The sequence below is a fragment of the Pteronotus mesoamericanus genome, unplaced genomic scaffold (assembly GCF_021234165.1).
Source record: "Pteronotus mesoamericanus isolate MK-2021 breed Mesoamerican mustached bat unplaced genomic scaffold, CSHL_Meso_final contig_2, whole genome shotgun sequence".
Classification (NCBI taxonomy): domain Eukaryota; kingdom Metazoa; phylum Chordata; class Mammalia; order Chiroptera; family Mormoopidae; genus Pteronotus; species Pteronotus mesoamericanus.
The window spans coordinates 9,530,989-9,554,289 of record NW_026555084.1 but is presented as its reverse complement, the minus strand read 5'-3'; positions in this window follow the sequence as shown (position 1 = coordinate 9,554,289).

The window sequence follows — 23,301 nt, the reverse complement described above, 5'->3', positions numbered from 1 at the left end:
AATAAAATCCGACCCATGTGACACCACCCTTTTGAAAAGTAAAGGAAAAAAAATCACCCTATGCTGACAACCCAGCCCAGCAGTGTCCTCACCCACCCAGGGGAAACCTCCAGCCGCCTGGGGCCTGCAGCACGATGCCAGGCCGGCCACACACTCCCTCCTCCCCGGCTTTCCTTTTCAGTCTCAACTTCGTTGTTGTTTGTTTATTCATTTATTTTTGAAAAAATTTGTATCGAGATGAAATTTATGTAAACGCAAAATCAGCCACTTTAGAGCATACAGTTTATTCTCATTGAATACATGCACAATGTTGTACAGCCGTCACTCCCACCAAGTTATAAAGTACAGGTGGGGCAAAGGTAGGTTTGCAGTTGTGAGTATGGAGACAGTTTATTCTTGTATCATTATTTATTAATATTCTATTATTTTTCCGTATGAACTGTCAACTTACTTTTGCCCCACCCTGTTTATTAATTTATTTTAGACCTTGAGTGCAGAGAGCTGACTTAGTTATACTTCTCAGTTCATAGCCTGTTAATATCATCAGGGCAGGGCTCTTTGTTTAAATCGCTTATTTATAATTCCCTTTTTATTCCCCATCCTACCATTCATCTGTCCTTAAAAAGGAAGCTTTTCTTTGGTGGAAAAAGTGCTAAATAAATAGTCAAGAATCCTTTGTTCTAAACCAGAGGTCCTCACACTGTGGTCCGAGGACCAAAGCCAGCCCTCGGCCTGTTCTGTAGATAAAGTCGGTTGGAACACAGCCACAGCCATTGGCTTATGTGTTGTCTGTGGCTGTTTTCTCACAGTAGGGGAAGAGCCGAGGCGCTGTGACAGGCTGCACGGTTCACAAAGCCCGCCATCTCACCCTTTATAGAAAAGGGTGGCCAAGCCCTGCTCCAAACCACACTCTGTCACCTAGAACTCTTTGTCTGCTAATTAGGCAAATCTTTCCACCTCCTAGGCCTCCGTGCCTAAAATTGAGGCCTTGGTACCACAACTATAGATTTTAGTTCTCTTTTTAATTTTCTTTTTTACTTTCTCTCTATCTTATGCAGTAGAACATATTTTTCAAACAAGACATATATGGGAAAACCCAGTGTGGGAAACATAAAGTGAAAGGTCTCTGGTGGGAGCAGAGATCTGCATGAGTGCCCCCGCCCCCACCGGTCTCCCCGTTAGCCTGTGAGATGCCGTACTCATAGGCCAGGGCCCTGGGACCTCCGTGAGAAAAGCATCCTTCTCTTTGACATGTGCAGGGCCGGTCCCCTCGGTGGCACCTGGCTGTTGTAGGGTCCCATGGAAAGTGATAGATTTTGGAATTAAATTAAGTCTGCCCTCCTCTCAGACAGGCTTTGTGGCTTGAGGCCAATGCTTAACCTCTCCAAGCGTCAGGCTGCTCCTCCAAACGAGGCTGAGAATTTTGACTGACCCCCCGGGTCATGGCGAGCATCCTTGCCGGCTGCACTTCCGGGCACCAGGTGGGCATTCGAAGCTCCCTGGATGAATCAGCATGCTGTCACAACTCATACGAAGAGAACACTCAGAACATCTAAAATTATCATGTAACAGCGAAGCTGTTTCTTGGGAGAATGTCACAGTAAGAAGTAGCCATAAAGTGGGGGTCCACTTGAGAGTCCCTGGCATCCTGGAGGCCCTGGAGGAAGGAAAAGAGATGCAGAAAGGTGGGGACACACTGATAAATGTGAGAGACAAGCATGGCCACTAAGAGACCCTGGAACCTGCCATGGATCATGGTCAGAAGCAACCAGCGGTTTGATCGTGTCAGAAATGCACTGCCTCAAGTCCGACAGGCACTAAGTCAAAGTAATAACTACCACCAGAGCAAAAACAGGCACTCACCACAGGCCAGGAGCAGTGCTATGCATTCCATACACCTTGCCATTTAATCTTTTTAGAACAAAAGTGGGATTTGGGCGCTTCACCTGATTTACAGGAACAGCCGCTTCCATGCAGTGAGATAGGAGTGCTAGAGCCAGTTCTGGCCGAAGGGCCACGTGCAGGTATGCTAAAGGCGACGTCTGTTCGGGGAGGGGAGAGCCGTGGGCTCTTCTACCTTTTTCTTTGCCACAGTGGACTCGAAAGCCACAGGTTGACGGGGCAACGCTAGATCGCAGATCCCCAGGTTTCCTGAGAGAGAAGAAATCCCTCCACCTGTGTGAGTGAGTGCCATGGACTCCTACAGTGCGAATCCACTGACGCCTCAGGGTTTATTTTTCACTAGAGCAGAGCTTGATCCATCCTAAGAAATTCAACAGCCAACATTTATTGAGTGCTTGCTACTACCTTAAGGACTTTATGCATGTGGTTAATATTATTTCATCCTCACTCTCTTTACAGATAATGAAATAAGTAAATTACCTGAGAATACATAGTTAGGATGTATCAGACCCTGAATTCAAACCCCAAGCTACCTCCTGAACCACTACACAGAGCTTCTGCTTGGAGAAGGAATAGATCATTGGGAAGTTAAGGAACTTGCCCGAGATCACAGAATTCGGAAATGGCAGAGCCATGATGCCCACCCAGGTCAGTCCGGTCTTACATTTAGTGGATGTTGCCAGTGTTCTCCGTATTCAGCTTTGGTCTAGGCTGATCCAGACCGACCACCGTGTGTCTGATAATGACACAGCCGTTCCTCTGGGCAGCACTCCCCACGCCTCCAAGTTCTGCGGCGCAGGGCTTGCATGGCTCGGGGACATTGCTGTGGGTGGTCCCTGGAGACACTGTGAGTCCTGCTAGTGACGGCCTGGTTGACTTTCAGAACCGCAGCCTTGGAGCCTCAGGGCACTCTTTGACTCATATTTCCTTTCTCAGTCTATAATGCCACAGAGGTTGGGAGAGACAAGCAGGAAGTCAGACACAGCCCTGCCCGACTGGGTAACAAGGAGTGGACTGTGGCGCAAAAGGAAAGAAGTTAGAGACAATAACAGTAGCTAACGTTTGGGGGGCGCATGTGCCAGGCCGGGTATCAGCTGCTCTGTGGGCATAATACCATGGAATTTTCACAGAAATGCCAAGAGACATTTATTATCTGATATTACAGGGCAGAAAATTGAGATTCAGAGAGATCAGGTGACCTACCCAAAGTCATACTTTTAGGAATTAGAAATTATGTTGGATTCCTCTGGAACCAGGAATCTTAATTGGCTTGACTCTTTCAATGTTGATTTGCTTTGTAAATGCTTTTCTATATGGGTTCACTTGACAGTTCTGCTATAATGAAGAGTCCGTTGGGGTTCTTACCTTGCAAAGAGCATATGTAAATGTTAATTTATTTGATCCTCACAAAAGCTTTGTGAGGTGGGGCAGAATGTACCTAATTTCCTATTCAAGGACACAGGGACACAGAGAAGTAAATATCTCACCCAAGGTCACACAGTGAGCAGCAGAGGCAGGACCTACAGCCCAGGTGTTCTGAAATTTGGTTGGTTGTCTTCCTGTTACCCCCGCCCCCGGGCTCTCTTCTCGGAAGCTCCAGATTGTTAAATGGGCAAGAGCATAGGCTTAGATGTGGCGCCATCTTGGATCTGAGTCCTAGCTCACAGCTCAAGAGCTGTGTGGACCTGCACCGTACAGAGTCATTCTGAGTCCAGGTTTCCTTAGCCATAAAGTAAGATGAATAACTGTCATAACCACCTCATGGTTAATATGAGGGTTCAGTGTACATTCTTGTAAAGTCAGTGTTCAATGGCTAGAAGCTATTATTTTTCCTATACCATAAAATCTCTTCATCCGAGTGTTGCTGTCTGAGAAAGATGACGTTGAAAAAACCCATCGTGTCTACAATAGAACCCGAGACTCCTACCAGCTCATGAGCATTTCATGCTCTGAGATTTCCAGGGTGCCTCGCTGTGCTCATTCGGTCCCCTGTCCTCTGGCTTCTGGCCCTTCAGAAGGAAAGGCTGGGTTCAGGCTGCCTTAGGGACCCCACCTACCTACGGACAGCGTCATGGTCTCCACGAGCCTGGGAGCTGCTGTCCCTTTTGCAGCTTCGGCCGCTTTCTTGATAACAGTGTTATTCTCTTTGGTCTTCTGGGAGTCCTACCAGCATCATTAATCAAAGCACCGCCTTGCTTACTCGTACTGAAGTGTCCTCACCGCCTCATCAATCATAAAAGCAGCAAAGGGTGTGCTTTGGATTTCCAAGGAAAGCTCCAGACAGCGCCAGAGGAGAAAAAAGAGTGTGGGGGTGGGGGGAGCTTAATTATCAGCTGGTCCTTGGCCCATCACTCACGCTGGAAATGTCTTTACAGCTTTATTTGGGTTGTGTCTCTTTTTAAATCCCAGTAAACAGCCGTTAAGCTAAAAACCTTCATTGCTCGGCATAGGGAGCCCCACTGGTTTTCAAGCTATTATTTTAATAAGGCCTATTTTACAATTAAGGCACCATGGGCTTTAAATTACATATAAAATAAAATGTGGAAATTGAAGCATTAAGTGTGTGACTGCCGTTAGAGAAACAGCAGCCGCCCTTTGTGGGAAAATGCTGTCTGGTGTAAAATGAACAGAATGGAAGGCTGGTGCTATAAACACACACACACGCACACCATGAGGAAGGCCTGTGCAGTCTTCTCCAGTGAGGATTTTCAGTTGAGCCTATGCAGAGCTAAATAATACCAATAACAAGACGGTCAATGTTGTTAATAATAATAGCAGCTAACACTTTCCGAGAACTTACCACATGCCACGCACCACTGAGGAGTTTCTTAAGCTCCGTGCTATCACCCGAGCAAGTGTGAGAGGGAAGTACCATTGTCACCCACAGGACAAGAGAGGAATGGGAGCTTGGAGTGGAGGTCACCTGCCTGAAGCTTCCGGGCTGGCGAGGCACAGAGCTAGAGCTAACGCAGGTTCACCTCACTCCAGACCCTGTGGTTGTCGTCACTGTGCTTCAAGCCCAAGTCCTTTATTTTAGCAACAGATATTTCTGAGCACCAGTGCTGGGCACTGGGCATTCCATCAGCGAATGAAAACAGCCATGGCCCTTGCCCTCACGGCGTTTATAATCCAGCAGGAGGTGCAAAGGACGAAGAGGAAACCAGTGCATGAATTGGTGAGCGTGCGTGTGGTGTTAGGAAGGAAACAGCAGGGTGCAGTGATGGAGAATGAGGTGGAAGTGCCTTGTGATACTTAAATGGAGTCAGGGAGGACCTTTCTGAGGAGGTGATGTTGAAGCTAAAGGAGAGGACTGAGGAGGAAAGAGGGGGACCCCACTGCGAGGCGAGGCACAGCAGGATAGTGTTTGGTGACTTCAGGGGGCGATGGGAGCCAGTGAGGTTGGAGGCTGAAAGTGAGCGAGAGTGGAGAGGAGGGCAAAGAGGCAAGCAGGGGTCAGCCCCGCCATGGTCGCCCTGAGGGGATGGCTTTATTCTCAGGTGCAGGAGAGGTCAGGCAAGGGGGCCTCTTGCTCCAATTTGAAACGCTATTACGTGGGCTGCTAACAAGGATGGGGTGGAAGTGGGCAAGCGTGACAGTGGGGACAAGCCAGGGGGTTGTTGCAATAGCCAAGGAGGGCCGCAAGAGGTGGCCGGGGAGATGGAGACTGGATGTCGTCAGGCTGTCTTTTGGAGCTCCAAAGAGCACGGTTCCCATCAGATGCTGTGTTGTACTGTCGTTTGGTCCCTGTCCTCTCAGAAGAGGTTCTGTTCTCTCCCTGGAACAAGCTTCCCGTTCCAGGCTGTCCTGCCCCTTCCTTCCTGCAATGTCCGTGGGCTTATTAAAGAGCTTTGCTAGGCTTGCCAGCCACCATCTCCTCCTTCCTGTAAAACACACTAACAAACAACATGTCTTCAAGCTGCCGCCCACTCCCGCCACCCTCCCCGTGACTGGCAGTTAAGTCCAGAGGTTTGAATGGTTTGGAGGATTCTTCTGCGTGTATGAGTCACGTGCAAATCAGACCCGCCTGCCTCTGTAGACAGCTGTCAGTGGGGGGCGGGGGGGTGACACTGCAAACGCTCACTCATCTTTACCCAGCATCACGGGCTACGGGCAAGACACTCTTACAAAACAGCACCGAGGGACAGACAGGGGCTGCATCTTCCCCAGTGACCAAGGATACTCTGGTGCCAGTCCTTTATCCTCCCTGAGAAGATGAACCTCCTGACCAAGGAATGGAGGATGTGACCAGACGTGTCATAGACTTGGACACTTGGTGCGTTTTGCTCACAAAATCCAGCTCCTGGGTGGTACTGAGTCAAATTCATGAACACCTGACAGCTGTTCAGTGACTTATGGAAAACGACTTGCAGCTCCCTGCTTTGATCTCCAGTTTGGCCTCTCACAGCTGGAGGCTTCCTTGGCAGCCACGACAAGGATCCTGGGATGGGGTGAATGGCCTTCGGAAGGGTTCACTTAGTGAAGAGTGCATCTCTCATTTCCTAAGATCCGATCCTCTTGTGCCCTATCCCCACCCCTTACAGGCTTCCTGTGGGAGAAACCGTGTTTCTGCAGCAGGCCCTCTGCCCTGGCATCAACTAATGGAAGGCCAGTCAGACCCCCTGGCCTAGGAAAATAGAAATGAGATTAAGGTCTCAGTGGGGCTGGGCTCTTGAACAGAGGAAATAGGATCGTACTAGCTGGGGAAATTCGGGTTTCGCCTCAGGTAGCGCTAGAGAAACTGGTGCTACCTACCACAATAGACAAACCCCAGATCTCAGTGGCTCAGCACCGTGAAAGCACATTTCTCACGCATGCATGCCGGAATGCCACAGGAACACACGGCCTTCAGGTTGCCATAGCAGGAAGAAAGAGAGCTAGAGGGTCGCAGGGGTATTTTTAAGGGTCAGGTCTTACTTCATTTTCATTTGCATTCCATTGGCCAAGGTTAAATGAGATGGTCCAAATGTAACCACATGAGGCCAAGGAACAGAGGAAGTGCAGTCTCGGCGTGCTAAGGAAGGGGAAATGCGGTGGGCACGGAGCATCGCCTCAGCACATGCGGGAGCCTACGAGCAGAGAGTAGGAAATGACATAGGCGCGTGCCGCACACAGCATCCCTGGGGTGACCTCCCACTGTGGCCTCAGGTAGTTCAAGGGGTCAGGTCCAGCACAACGCCTCACAAGGATGGTCAAAGGTGAAGTTCTACATGGTGACAGCCCTGGGCTTCTTCCCGTAAATGGCCTCGAGGACACAGGCGTTCTGGTGTTGGGGCGGTCTTTTGGCTCAGGTTTGAAAAGATGAAACTTTTCGTACCACCAATTGAGAAAGCGCCTTTCAATGCAGTCATCTTTTTTTTTTTTTTTTTTTTGAAAGAGCATACTGTCCTTTTGTAAAGGTCATGTTCTTTTGCATTTCAGACAAAAGGGCTGCAGAGCAGGAATGAAGCCCAGGTCCAAGAGCAGAGCAAAGGAGACAGGTGCACCCTTAGCAGCAGGGCAGCTCTGTGTACAGACGGAGTGGCTGGCGCCCTGGGGACTGATTTCACTGGTGTCAGGAGAACCTCCCAGGCTCCTGCCGCTCCTCACTGCAACCTCGTCCTGAAAACTTCATTTACTCCCAGGGCTGAGCTCTTTCTGGATCTTCCCAACCTCACCTTCTTGCATGCAGCATTCCAAAGCTGGTGCTGCCTGTCAAAGTCACCAGGCTCCCTGCGGTCTGTCACTTGCTGCCCTGCTGTACCTCCCTCTCTCCCCTGAACACCCTCAGCCCCTCTTCCACATTGAAAACCCCACTCACTGTTCCCCAGCCTTCTTCAGAGCCTTCCTGGTGAGGCCAAGGGTGGTCTCTCCTCCCGTGAAACCATCGCCTCTATTATTGCTGTCTTGTAATTGTTTGCTTCTCAGCCAGTCTCCCCCAGTGGTGCCCCATCCTGCCAACCCCAGCCTGGGCAGCCCTTGGAGGCAGGATTTCAAGTAATTGACTGCAATCACTTGTAGTTAAACTCTCGTGGAATTATCAAGTATCTGGCACTTAGTAAATGCTCAGTAAAAAAATGACTAAATGAACAAACGAGTGAATGAATGAATGAATGAATAGGCCTTTAAAAATAGTTATCTCTGCAAAAGATAATCTATTATGTCTTAGAAAATATATAAGTAAGCGTTAATCAATTGTTTGGAGTCTTTGGATAAATGAGGAAAGATTTTGCTACTGCTCCTAGAGATTTATTTTTTCCCTCTGGCTTTGCCCCGTGGATTGCCCCAGTTTTCAGCTCCTCCTCTGACCTTTAAGAGTCCACTGGCTCCAATTTTAAGTTTTCTGTTCCGCCTTGCAGTAATGTTTACTTCTGTCTCTTGCTCCTAAACCTGTACGCACAAACTCGTTGGCACGCCTAACAGTATGAGACGTCACTGTCATTGGGAAAGGACCAATGTTGTCACGGCCATCGGCATCCCCAGTGCCTAGGAAAATGCCTGGCCCATAGCAGTATCTCAGTAAATGCTTGCTGAATAAAGGAAAGACTTAACGAATCAATGAATTTGTAAAATAAAGTCCTTCCCATTAATATGCTATCGATCTTAGAAAGTAGTCTGGGTTTTAGATAGCATTTTTCCTCTTTTATAAGAGGATGATAAATTGGTTTTATCTCATTTAAAACTGTGATAAGTTGGAACATGCTATTGAAAACAATTCAAATTGAGTTTAGTGGGAAAAGATGAGCAAGACTGATTAGTGATGTCTGTCTTGGGGAAAGGCAGAGAAAGTGGTGATGCATTTTTCATTCCTGAACTACAGAAATTTCCAGAGTAATACACAGTAACCTTGATCATGTGATTTAGGCAGTAGAAATCTGTGTAAAATGGTGAGAAACAAAGGAAGGCTGAGATAATGAGAATGTTTATAGTCCCCTGGTATGAACAATTTGAAAAAAAAATTGGTGAGTTTTTAAAACAAATTGATTTAAAAACTACCCTTCAGATACATAAATAAATCTATCCATTTAAATTGCCAGAACGCCAAAATATGGATCTGTAAAAACAAAAACCTGCTTACCCATCATATTGTGCATCGACAGAAAATAAGTGTTTGAAGGTGTCTTGGAACCAATTGCCTTGTGAGATTCTCTGTGGTCTTCATTAGTGCCATTCATCAAAGATTTACAATGTTTCTTCTGCTAAATCCGTGGTAGGCTCGCATCTTCTCCTGCTCCTTGAAGTTGGGTGTGATCTTAAGACTTGCGTTGGCCAAGGAAATGTGAATGGAGGTGGCATAGGCTCCCTTTGGACAAAAGCCTTTAAGGGCCAGTGTATGATTTGCTTTCCTTGGTCCCTCCCATAGCAACCAGCACAGCTCCAGATGGTAGGTCCTTTCTCATCCTGAATCCCTGACTGCAGACAGCATGGAGCAGAGCAGAATCTCCCGCTGATCTGCTATGGACATAAAGCAAGAACAAGAAGTGAACCTTTGGTAACATTCTAAGCTGCTGAAATTGGGGGTTCATTTATTTCTACAGTATAACTGAGCCTGTCCTAACCGAGGCATCCTCCAGCTTGGAATTTATATGTCACAGTGCAGGATGGAAATAAGACTAGTGGATAAGGACCGATGATTTGGCTAAGCATCCCTCTCCCTCAACTAGCTTCTGTCCATCTGAAATATTTAGGAAGAAAATCAATAGAGGGAGAAATGAAAGCGCTACCTCCCACTGTTCCTCATTGTGAACCTCGTGCTCCAGCTGGACAAAGCCAAGCACTGTTCTCTACACTCAGCTCCAGGCTCCCTCATTTTATGCCTTTGCTCCCACTGTCCTCTCTCCTTAGAAAATCTTTCTATCACCTTGTACCCAAGTCACCCCATCTCCCAAGGACCAGGTACAATGCTGACTCCTCCAAGTATGTCTTCCTACCAGCTAGGCATAAAGTAGTCTCCCTTTTCTGACCTCCCAGAGTTCTTTACCATTATCTCTTTTATTGTGCTTTCCGTTGTCTAGCATACAGGTTTATTGAACAGTTATATGCAAGAATAGAGAGAAGGGAGGGAGAAGTAGAAAGAGAAAGAAGCAAATTTAGGGAATTATGTGTGGCAATGTGGAAATAATATTTGCAAATATTGGGCTTCCTTCTAAAAACTTGTTATTCTCGTCACCTTCTGTGCTATCCCCACTTTCCCTGATTCCCACAGTGGCCTTCTCTTGGCTATGCCTTCTGATGAGTTATGATGGGTTAATTGTTCAGGTAGATGCATCCTTGCTAGCAGGCGAAGGAATCTCCGATTCTCCTGTTAACTGTACTGCATACTTCCATTGGCCTTCCCTTCATCCCTGGGTGGCTCATGATTCACACCGATGCCAATTCTAGGTCTCCAGGATACACTATTTGAAAAATGATAAACTTAACTTCTCTAACGGCCCTTTGAAAGACACAAACCAATTTTCACTGCCCAGTGCGAAAGGAAAATTCTAGGTCTTTTATTCAAAACTAATCAAGAATCTCAAAATGGCAATAGAAGAACATTAAACCAAGGGCAAGGCCCTTCCACGTGCAAGTTCTATGTACTTGCGTGGGTCACACGCCGTGAAGTCAGCCCTGGTGTGTGAGGCGGGAGTGGAGTTCTCAATGCCTTCATATCCTGCAATGTTGCTGACAGTCCATTTTAGTTACACAGAGATCCTCTCCAAACTGGCCACACCTTCACCTCCCCACCTATCTTCTAGGCATGTCCTACCTGACCGTTGTAGGAAGACACTGACTCCAGGAATCCACGGTCTAAGGAGTGCGACGACCTTCAGGAATGCAGCCTGCTGGGTTTTGTTCTCTGCGGAGAAAATGAGATGCGTTCCAGCCTCAAAGCAGTGGGCTCACTCAGCTTCTTCCATCTGCCTTTTCAGATGCTGCTACAGATTGAATGTATGCATCCCCCTAGATTTCATAGGTTAAAACCTAATTCCCAGTGTGATGACATTAGGAGGTGGGGCCATTGGGAGGTGGTTAGGTCATGGGGGTGGAGCCCTTGTGAATGGGATAAGCGCCCTTATAAATGCCATCCCAGAGAGCTCCCTCACCTGTCCTGAAATCATGTCCCCACCAGACCTCAAATCTGCCAGTGCCTTGATGTTAGACTTCCCAGCCTCCAGAACTGTAAGAAGTAAATATCTGTAGTTCATAAGCCAGTTAATCCATGGTATCTGTTATAGCAGCCCAAATGGATGGAGGCTGGTCCCAACGAAGAGTTTGATTTGCCTCATTTTCATTTTCCTTTAGCAGCGTGCCTGTGTTCGTCTGTTGGAGCCCTTACCTGTTTCTTCACAGAGTTGACAGTTTGCCCACCTCTCCTAAGAACTGTCATCTCAATAGCCTGGGAGTATGTTTTTTTTCTTTTTAAACTTCAAGAAAACTTTTTTCCCCTACTTAAATCAAAGGGAGGTTGAGCACACTTTTAGCTTATGTTGTCTAACTGCTCGGCAGTTCAATTCCACATCAAGGTCACAGAGAAACTGTGGCGCGTTCTCCAGGAGGGCAGGCCAGCAGGGGCTCCCAGCATGGCCCCGTGACGCTCTGTGATCCGCGCGCAGCTTTGGAGAGCACACTGCACAGGGGGCACTAGTCTGCCCCTGTTCAAAATTCCGGGGAACACCAAAAGATTGCTACAAGACCTGGATGTCATACGGCTATTGTCTTTACCCTGCCTTTGACAACCTAAGTCAGTAAGTTCGACGAGTACCCAGGGCAGACGAGGTCAGGGGGTGGCTTCTGTCCCCATGGGGCCGGGATGCTGCAGTTGGCCACCCTGCTCATTACCGTCCTTGTCTGCAGTGGTGAGACCAGCATCCATTCTGGAGGACTGGTATCTATGTTCTCTCAGCTGTTGGGTTTCATTTACTGTCATCCCAGGGACAAACCGCACATGCCCGTATTCAACGTGGCGTCTCACAAATGCGCAGCCAAGGACTGCTGGGATAACTGCGATGGAGCCAGCATGTCCTGCCTTATACCGCTCAGCCCAGCCCCACATTCAGTGCCGTGGCATTGGTAGCTGGGAGTCAGCTGTAGTGGGAGCATTTACACCGCAGAAATCAGCAAACACTACAAAGCAAGGCTTTGTTTGTTTGCCTGTTTGTTTTCAGAGAACCAACTTATTAATTCATCTCACATCTTAGATGAGAGATGTGTGACCCATTTGTTTAGTTATTCATCTGTTATTTTATCCACGTTACAGTCAAAAACACTTATTGTTACATATTTTCTGTCTCACATTGGGACACTTCCAAGAGTGAAATGGGATGCTATCAAGAATTACAGCAGGGCAACCCAGGGTAAACAGAGATTGTCCTAGGCAAACGAGGCTGTGCTGGCACCAGTACGTACTGCCTGCTGGCACTGTGCTCACTATTGGGAATACAGCGTCAGATGAGAGATGATCTCTGTCCTTCTGACATTGCAGCCTGGTGGGCTAAAAGAATACGTCCATAAATACTTACACTACTTCCAGCTTCTTCCCCCAAGAATAAAACCAACAGCTTTAAATCAAAGACTCTGAGAACAGCTATCCCAAAAGCGGCTCTGTCTTAGCCACCTGACTTGGAGAAATTTTGTGTTGCGACTACATAATTTGTCTCACACACCAGCACCGAACATGTTCGGTGCTGCCCCCCTGAGAGGCTGTGTACTGCGCCCAGTGAGGCTCTCCTCCCGGGAACACGCAAGTCCTGAGGGTGTTTTGAACAGCTTTGATGGTAGCCAGCCTGCATCCTCGTGCTGATTTACCATTGGAAATGGACTGAGAGTGACTTGGCATTAAGTATGATGAACAAAGAAAGGGACCAAGCAGGGAGAACACTTTGTTTATAAACAGGGTAGACTCAGAGGTCATGACATGAAGTTTCCTGTGTGCTTAACTCAAGTGGCTTTGCCAACGGACACTCCCAAGAAATTTTACAAAGTGAAATTTCACTCAATTCATTTGAATAAACAATCTTAATTTTTCAAAACACCCCAAGAGCTGTTGGCTGCATCTGATACATGGGAGGGAAGCAAGGATCCATTGGAAAGAAGTCCCGGTGGCCTGCTGTTTATGTCACAGAGTCACAAAAAGCTTACTGATAAATTTCTTTTTCCAATCTAGTGCAAGCATTGAAATCGCTAGTCAAAAGTCAAAATGCCCTAAATGTGGGTCATCTTAAAATGCTGCCATGGAGAGAGAGCCATTGCTGGCTTCACGATCTTTAGAAGGTGCTGCTCCTCACACATATTCCTGTTCATAGGAGCAGAGCCCAAGCCCAGCTCCTGCTTCACATCCATTCAGTCGATAGGGAGTGATGGAGCAGTTATCAGGGGCCCAGGCCAAGCCCAGGATATGCCGCAGCAAGAGAAGTCACGGGACTCTGATTTCCTTGCAAGTTCCAGCCTAGTAGGCAGAGAGGGGCCTTGCTCAAGCAATACACCAGTGAAAGGATGGGTCCCAGCTGCCGCACTGAGTGCCATGAAGAAAGCACAGGGCTCTGCAAGGGAGACAGCCCCTCCCGAGCGGGAAAGGTGCAAGCCGGCACGTGGTGGATGAACAGGAGCTCACTGGTCAGAGCGAGAAAACAAACATCGTGGGAAGAAAAGAGCATGTGCAGAAACCCAGAGGCTCAGGTTAGGGTCAGGGAATTGTTCTAATTGGGGACTCACATCACCAAGGTCCTCTTTTGCTAAGTGGAGAAAGAGGAAAGGTCAAGTCTAGAGACCAGATGTCCTGACATCTCGTACAGGATGTTTCCCAGCACCGGCCTGTCACCGCTTGAATGCCAGCTGTGTCTGGCGCATGCGGAAAACCTGAGACCTGGGGTGATCAACAGGTGTTGCCCTTGAGGTTAGAATTTGGGGCTTGTACATACACACACCATACACGTGAGCACATACACATAAACACAGCCCTATATTTACATATACGTACGCATCTGTATGCACGTACTTGCACACACCTATATGTTTTGTTTTGTTTTTTTAATGAATGTGGCCCTCTATCTACATTATATTGAGCAGCAGAGTAGAATAGCAGAAAGAACACTGAATTCCACCCCTGTCGATATTGGTACAAGTCACTACGTCACTTCATGCCTCTGTTTCCTTATTTGTAAAATAGGGACAAATAGCAAATTTCATGGTCTAATAACACATTGGTTTTAGAGAGGTGCTAATCAGATGGTTAATATGAAATCATTATGTGTACATTCTCATAAAATATTATGTTGACGTAGCCAGAAAAGGTCTCTTCTGCAGTGACACGATGACTTTGCCTCCTTCTTTGCCTGTTAGTCTGGAAATGGCCCACCGCCGTGTGGCCACTCGATGCAGGCTTCAGAGACCTAGCACCACAAGAACTGCCCCCCGCCCCCCCGGCCAGGCTCCGAGCCCTTCCAGGTAGGGTTCGGGTCACAAGCTTTGGAATCAGAAAAATCCAGATTGCTGCCCAGCTCCATTATTTTCCAGCTCTGCTGCCCTTAGAAAATCTCCTTAATCCCCCTGAGCCCCAGTTCCCTCCTTTGTAAGATTTGGCTACTAACATTTCCCTCACGGACTTGTGAGGAGTGAAGGCTATTTTTGGAACCCTCTGGGCTCCTGTGTGGTGCGCGGGAAACCTCTGGAGGCGGCACTTGGCCGGGCGCTGCTGTCCGGATCCTGCCAAATGCCCATAAGTCTTGCGTGTCCGCCGCACCATGACGGGTCTGTGAACCTGACAAACCTTTGGGGGGTACTATTTATACTTTGAGTTTGTCTCATGTCTTGAGGCTGATTCTAGCATTTGTTCATTCAACATTTATTGAGCACCTACTATGTGCCAGATACCATTCTAGGCACATGTCACAGATTCTATGCACCGTGAGAAGATAAACAAAAAGTGTCACTCTAGTGGGGGAAGACAAACGATATACAACAAGTACAGAATTTACAACATTTGTGAATTCTGTAGTATATGTGAAAGTGATAGGTGCCGTGGGGAATAAAAGATCAGTGCAGTTGTTCTATGGGTATAAGGTTTTAATTATGCAGGATGAATAAGTTTTAAAGGTCTGCTTACAACATAGCTAAACATATGATATCATGTACTTCAAAATTTCTTTAAGAGGGTGGTTCTCAGGCTGAGTGTTCTTACCACACAAACCAAATAGACAAAACCAAAGGGACACAAGGAGGTAATGCTGCCGTGGGTGTTTGCACAAGCCCAAAGCCATCCCACTGTACACACTAAATATGTTCAGTGCTTGGCATCTCAGTTTTATATATAAACTATTTACTATATATTAAATTTATATAAAATAAATATATCAGATTTTTTTTTTTAACTTTAAGAAGGAGTAGTGTGAGGCGATCAGGAATGCCCAGGTGGGGGTGCCTTTACTTAGAGGGTCCAGGGTCAGCGTAATTGGAAAGAGACCATCTCAGCAAATACTTCCAGGAGATGAGAGAGGGAGCCATGTGGCTCTCTGGGACGGGAGGACAGAGGACATTCCAGGCAGAATGAGCAGGAGCACGGCTGGCATGGAGGAGGAATCAGAAGGAAGCCAGTTTGGTTGGAGCAGAGTGAGCCAGAGGGTTACGGGAAGGAGGTTTGAGAGTTAACGGGAAGCGCCATCGTTGGGAGCTATGTCTGCATTGCTTAGACTCTGGGTTTCACTCTGAATTTATTCTCTAGACAAGTTTGACCTGTATTAGATTTCTGTTTCATGGGCAGCCATGTGTTAGGAGCTATGGTGTCCAGCTAGACGTCAGAAGCAAATAGAAATAATCTGTTAGTCCTTTGCTATTAAAACCAGAGGACAATCAAGGACATGTATTAATGAACTTTTTTTTTGTTGTTCATCTGTTTTGTTTATCTCTTCAGTGCATACAACCCTTCCTTCAATGGTTGTCAGGATGCAGGATGAAAGAAAACAGAGAGGGTCACTATCCGCATGGAGCTTTCATGCTAACACAGGGTCTCTCCGTCTTGGCACTGTCAACATTTTGGGCCATGTCATCCTTGGTGGTAGGGGACTGTCCTCTACACTGTAGGATATTAGCAGTTTCCCTGCCCTCTACCCACTAGAAGATAGTTATGCCTCTCCCACTTGTGACAACCAAAAATGTCTCCCAGCATCGTAGATGTCCCCAAGTGGAGACAGGCAAAATCATTCCCAGGGAATCACCTGTTTAACAGCAAAGACTTTTGTCCCTATATTTGGTTAATAGCAGCTAAACCCTTTTTCCATTATTTGGAATCCCCAACCTTATGAGATTTGGAGGCAAGCAGAGTCTGTCCTCTTCTACACAACCTGAAAATGCCAAGAACTTGCTTTCCAGAGTCCCCTGGCAACAAGGGCAGGCACTTTGTTTTGACCAATTGTATGCCAATCACCTACCCCTGGTTTTGTATTCAAAGGTAGAGCTGCAAAGGAGCAGGACCTGTGGGAAGTTCTTTGGTAGTGACAGTGGGCAGAGCAAGACGTTATCCAGAGAAAGGATAGTCCCCGAGGCAGCCCGATACAGAGACACAAGTCCAGCACTGCATTCTCAGTCCCCGAGGAAGGTCTACCCGCTCACACCTTTCTGTGACATGCTGGGGTCCTCTTCTAGGCTAATAGTTTCTGAGTTTGGTTCCACTGGCATTTCGCCCTATATCCTTTTGATAAATTCATTTTCTGCATCAGTCAGCCTGATTTAGTTTCTGTTGCTTGCCACCTGAACTTTGCCTGAGACAGAAGATAAGACATTGAATAAACAATAGCTGATTTCTGAGGACAGAGAGTAAAGGGGCCGGTGCCCATACCTTGGGCAGAACGAGCTCTTACTGAGTATCGCCATTTGAGTGTTCTTGTGTATTCTGACATTTTAGCGCCCTGTCCTCATGGCCTTTGAATTTCTTAAAAAGAGAAAACAATCAAGTCTTGAGGGTTCAGAGGCACTGCCTCGAGCCTCTCCTGAAGAGAGACTCATAACTGGGGCAGGTGGCATTGTGCCCCACATGGAGACCCGGGTTGTAGACAGAAGGCTCAGAGGGTTCCCCCTGACTTGCACCCATCCCAGCCCCCACACTCACCCACAGCTACTGAACGGTGGCAGCAATTTCCAGTAGATTATTTTGGTATTTGGCTTGGACCAATCAGGTGACCTTTACGATCTAAAACCTTCTTCCTATGTCTGCCTGTTGATTACTGTGTTTTAATTAGGCTCTCCTTCAGCCAGACTCTGTGAGAGAATTCAATCCTGATGTGTTCACACCTCCTTTGTATGTCACAAGAGAGTGACTAAATTTACCCGATACTGATGATGGTAAATAAACAGTAAGCGCTAATTCTGAGCACATTCCTATGCCAGGGACTGTTCTGAGTGCAGCAGAGGTACAGGCTTTCCTTTAATCTTCACCTTGACAGTATGAAACAGGCAGTACTGTTATCCCCACTTTATAAATGGGAAAACTGGGTGAGCGAGTGGTTCACTAACTTGTCCAAGGTCTCACAGTCACTCAAGGGCAGAGCTGGGAGATTAATGAGATATTGATTGATTCGATTGATTGATTAATTGATTTAGGAGCGCCCAGTCCTTTCAACACAGTGATTAAATCTTCCAGTCTTGAAGCCACCAGTTCAAATGCTGGTCTTACTCCTTACCAGCTATGAGAACTTACTTTTCACTTTGGTTTCTCATTGTTAAAATATTAATGAAAGTAAATAATAGTGTCTAACCTCATAGGGATGTGAGAAGATTAAATGAGCTAGCACAGGTAAAAACTTAGAATGGCCCCTGGCACCCAGTAAGCGTTCAATAACTGTTAGCTGATATTACTAATGTTGTTATTATTTCCTTCTGTGAAACTCAGGCAGACTGACTCCAGAGCTCATGTTCTACCTACTACCCTGTTTCGTTCTTCACGCCAGACTCTGTGTCCTCAGTTCCTCGGCTGAATGATTGACACATATTAAGCAGTCAATCAAATACTGGGTGAATAAATGAATGAACAAATACATGAATAATTGAATGAGTTGGTGAAAGAGTCAGAGAACAGGGTCTGCGCCTACTGCGTGGCGTTTGGAAAGGGAAACACAAACTCATATTTAGGAAAAAGAAAAATAACCCCCCGTGTTTGCCGTCATTAACGAATTAAGAAATGTGCCGTCCTTCGAAGGACAGTGACCAGCTTGTCTGCGCTAACGCAAACCGCAGCAGGCCTTCGGACCCCCCAGCCTCCCGGGCACAGGCCCTGCTCACACTTTCTCTTTGTGCCTTCGTGCGTGCCTCACCCCCCCCAGCCAGCCTGTGCTGTGAATTTCATGGCCGTAGCTTATGCCAGTAAAAAGCCTTTCATGCTCTGCTAATGTGGCATTTGTTTGGTAATATGCGGGAGAGAACATTAAAAATAAATCCAGAAATGGCATCTTATAAATTTGGATTTTCTGTTCTCGTAATTTATTGGAGTTCATGTTAGAGAGCACTGTCTTATGCATAAATACAATTTCTTTGTGAGCTGATGATGGAATTTATATCAAAGGAGTTCGAACATATACTTCATGAACTCAGCATCCACTATTATAAGCTATTTCATGTATAACTGGAGACAAATGATCTCTCCCCCTGTTTGTCTTAACTTAAAATTCAGTTGCTTGAATTCATTTCCAAGGCGCAGGGGTGGGGGCAGGGAACCCAAGATTTATACACCTTTAATATAATCAATTCTAAACATATCTTTAGACAAATGATTTTAAAATCTATGCATCATGAAACACCTCTATTAATTTCTGGATACACAGTTTGGTGAATGTTTATGTGATTGTGGGTTTGTATATTTAAGGAGATTTAAAAAAAAAAAATTCCATCCTCTCTTTCCCTCCCCGTAGAGAGAAATTTTAACAGGAACGTTTTGAAAGAAAATCCCACAAGGAAACAATCCCCTTAGACAATTAAACTGGGAGAAGGTCCCCTGAGGGCAGGCAAAAGAAAAAAATCCGTAAAAATAATTGCCCTGCTGGATTTCTGCTGTATTTTGGCTGGGTGTGAGAAAAGAGGGCGGCGCACACACACACACAGACAGCAAGTGCGGCCCTCCAAGGAGCGGGCTTGCGAGCCGACTAGGTGTAACTACCTGGCCACACTGGGGCCTTTCTGGCAAGCAGCAGTGATTGGAGACTGTAGGCAATATAAAATAACAATCAGGTCATTTACAAGGTTCTGCCAAATATTAACCTTATATCCAATTCTCCCCCAGCCTTGCAGAGCTCCTAATGTGAATCAGACCAGCTCCCACATCACTTTACAATATTCTGGAATGGGGGTGGCAGCTGTGGGTGAGTGGGGCTGGGGCTGGTACACACTTGTTAGAAATATTTTAAGGGGGTGTGTTTATGCCAGGATAATGATGTGGTTTGTTGTTGTTGTTTTAAGTGCCAGAAAGATTGTTTAATTGCCCTCCCTTTCCTTAGGGGAAACTTGAAGGTTAATTCGTCCAAGAAAGTGGGGTTTGCATTTGCCCTGAAGATAACAGAATTACCCAAGCTGCGGTCCAGGGTGGAGGAAACTGTGGTTGAAAGCCAGGTGGCCGAGAGTGTTTTGGCAGGGAGGACTGAAGTTATGGTTTTATGTTAGGGAATTGCTTTGGATGAGACTCGTACCACATTGTGTTCAGCGCCACACTTAGGAGTGCACTCAGACAGTTAATATTGTATTAATATTTATTTTTAACATAGTGCCATAATTATTTTTAGCACTTTAAAAGAGATCATAGATTGAACCGTGACCTCTCTTCTTCACTTCTCTTTTTTTTTTTAGCAACCACTTTTGGTCCCTTACCAAATGCTAGACACCATGGTTGACATGCCTTATCGTTCTGCCTAGTCCTTGCAACAGCCCCTGCAGGTGAATACCGTTACCGTCTTCACTTTCCGAGACAAGGAAATACCTTTCCTAGGTCTCATCTCGCTGACAGTGGCGCTGGATGCCTGTCCCCCTGCCCTGGCAGCCCATTCATGTGGGCACTATGAACCTTCCGTTTTAAGATGGCAGTAGCCATCCACGCCGGCATCTTTTCTGCAGGCGTTTCTAGTCTTCACTTGCCAATGCCAAGGAAGCAAAGGCGACTGAACTAGTCTGAGCCATGTCCCAGAGAATACTCACATCAAATCATCCCTGATCACCAAGATTCAAAAGGGAAATCATTCCAAAGGAAGCCGCCCTGTTTGAAGACTGGATTTAATTCATTCTCTCTTCTTGCTGTATAAATCCTGGCCAAGTTTTCCTCCCCTCTAGGGTCTGAGCATGGCTTCCTACCGAAGGCCTGGGAGAATGTCAGTGCAATTTCCAGTTTGAAATTAAGCCAGGTGAAGGCTTCCACAATAACAACAACAACCCTGGTCTCTCTGGGTCGTCTCTGGAAATTGGTGTTATCACTACTTCATCAGAAGCAGCGGTGACATTTCTTGTCAGCCAAGATGCTACATCTCACAGTTAGTTAGTCTTCTTTGAATGCATTTCTTTCTTTGTGGAGTGTGGGGGGGGGGGGCACATTCTTCAGCGGATACGGTGTTAGAATAAACAGTCCTGCTTGCATGTTGGGATGGTGTTTTAAAGTGAGGGCCAGGGTGTGTAGTCAGGAGACCCAGTTTTAACAACAGGGCTGTTATTTTAACAATAGGTTACCAGATCCATTGGGCAATCCGACTAAAAGCCCATATTTATTTCCCTAATTTTATAAACATTTAATAGGTCCTTATTAAACACATCAGCCAGCATGATTTAATAACACAATCAGTCTAGAAGTTTAAGAAAATTGAAAACAGGATTTGAATGTAATGCAGCCACAATTACTGGAGATTATAGGGAATCATTCCCATATGTCTCCAGTGGAGAGCTGCTAATCTCTGTGTGCGTGGAGGTGATTTCCTTTGGAACCCTGCCCAGCCTTCAACAGCACTAGCACTGAACAAATTAGATTTGAAAGTCCCCAATTTTATGACTAAGGTAATATACTCTGTGAATTTAGAGAAACACTGAGTTCCTATTTTCACTGGCTCTCAAATGCTGGACAGAGACCTTGATTTCATTTAGTTTGGCTCCGCTTGGAATATGGTCATAGGTTTGAAGGGGTCAGCATCTGTTTTTGTGTGTCTTTCATAGATACTCTAACTTCTCTCCACCCACATTGCTGAGGTATTTGCATCGTGGCTGCACAAATGACGACAGATCTCAGAAATGTGCTGCAATTAAACCTGGAAGACAGCCTGCTGCTCGGGGCCTAGGGGCCGCGCTCCCTCCTCTGTGCCCTGAGCCCCCGGCCTGTCCTGTGTCCTCTGCTCATGGGCCCTGTGGGGGGCTTGACTTATGCGCAGGGAGTGGCAGCCTGGTTACAGGAGGCCTTGTGCTTTTTCTCTTTCTTAGGCAGCTTCTAGAAAACGGGTGGATTCTTTGCAAGGAGGCTGGATTTCTTGCCTCTGGGTAAAACAAGCAAGGACCAGTAGGCTAGAGATTGAAGTTCTAAAGGTGGCAGTGTTTAAGGGCAACGCTGAAAATACATTTCCTACTAGTCTGACAGTCCCTTCCTTGATGTACTCTTCCCATCCTGCCTCCAACTTTGTAAAACTAGAAAAACATAGTGTCAGTGACTCCCCATGACTGGCCAACACATTATAGTATTAATGATTTGAAGCCTCATCACAACCCAGTAAGGTCAGCATCATCAATTATGTTTTACCAGAAAGGAAGCTGAGATTCTGTCAACTTTTGCACCTTGCTATGTGTTCTCAGCAAAGGAAGGCTTCAAACCCAGAGAGCTCTGATTCCAAAGCTCCTATCCTTAATTGCTGCTTGGAGCCTGCTTCCAACTATGGTGAAGATAATGAGATGATAGCAATGCCTTCTGTGTGCATGAAAAGGAAACGTGGACTTCCCTGAATGTCTTCCCATTTAATCCCAGAGTTCTGGCTTTATTCATTCAGTTTCTCCCTGACAGTTTCTGTTTATGAAGGTTCTTTTAGTTTTTCGAGATACAGAAGCAGCAGGGGGTGCGGGGGAGCCAAAGGACAAGAGGAAGAATTCGAGGGTAAGCGTCGGGAGAAGTGCTGGGCAGTTTGCAGAGAGCGAGAGGAAATGAGATGTTAACATTCTTGAGCGAAGATTTATTGGCCAGTTACCATGCTCCATGCACTATAGTCATACACTATTTCTTGTACTTCTCTTCATTTTGATCCTCCCAATTCTGTGAGGTAGTTCTATCCTGTTAGTCCTTTTTGACCCATGTTAAATAATTTGTTTCAAGTCACCCAGCCAGTAAGTGGGATTTACACCCAGACTTCCTGGGTCCAGTGCCCCCTTAACTAGTATGCTGAGGTGGTGGTGTATCAAGTAGTCCCTCCATGCTGAGAAATCAAGTGATGAACCCACGTTACCTTCAGGTTCATGTTTGCTGAATTGTATTTGCTTGGCCCTCACTGGAGCCCTTGCTTGAGGACCTCAGTACAGTTGTCTAAGCGGAGTGGGGTGAAAACACACTTCTTAGAAGCAGAATTTGTACCCTGAGTCCACACCCTCCTCCCCACCACCCCTATGCACACACACACACATTTATACAACTCATAGCACAAACCTATCCATTACTGTATATTAAGGTTAAATGTGCTGAACATTAAAACAGAGTGGAATAAAATGAAACCCTTCAAGCAGTCAGGAAGGCCAAAATTCTCCATCCAGCCACCATTGTAGCCAGGGATTTGGTTGCCGACAGGTTGAAAGTTTGAACACCCAGACATCTGCAGATAGACCTGCCTTTTGTTCCTTCCTTTAATCTCGAGCGGTGGGTCTCCAACTCCAGCACGCACGGGAATTTCTGTAGAGTCAAACACACCACGCCGAAGGGTCTCCCCTGGCCGTGATGGGCACCAAGGGCCCTGCCTCCCTGCACCCTTGAGATCACCTCGGGTGAGAGCCAGCTCAGGGACACAGCACTTGACAGCGTTTGAAGTGTCTCGGTGTCCTCCTTTGAGGGGGTCCTTCACACCAGCTCTGGGCAGTGGCCGCCCAGGGCCTGGCCCGGGGAGGAACCATCTGACTCCACACAGGGAAAAGCCTCGTCTTACGTGGGAGTGTGCTGGGCTCTAAAGAGAACTTCAAAACCTCCGCCAAGTACAGTTTCTGGGCCACACGGAGTAGCATCTTTTTTCAAAATTTTACTTCTACTGTGAATGACTCAAATGGTTTCTGGAGCCATTGCACACAGCGGCCTGTATATTTTACAACTTTTCAGAAGGAATATAAATAAATTCAGTCGAACTCTCTGCAGACAAATCCAACTACGTAAACAGCAGATAGGTTCTCTGTTTCTAAAAAACAGTGCCTTCTTGAGTATCAGCCCATTCCATCACTAAATATTTTATTTAATCAGACTTTTTCAGTGTA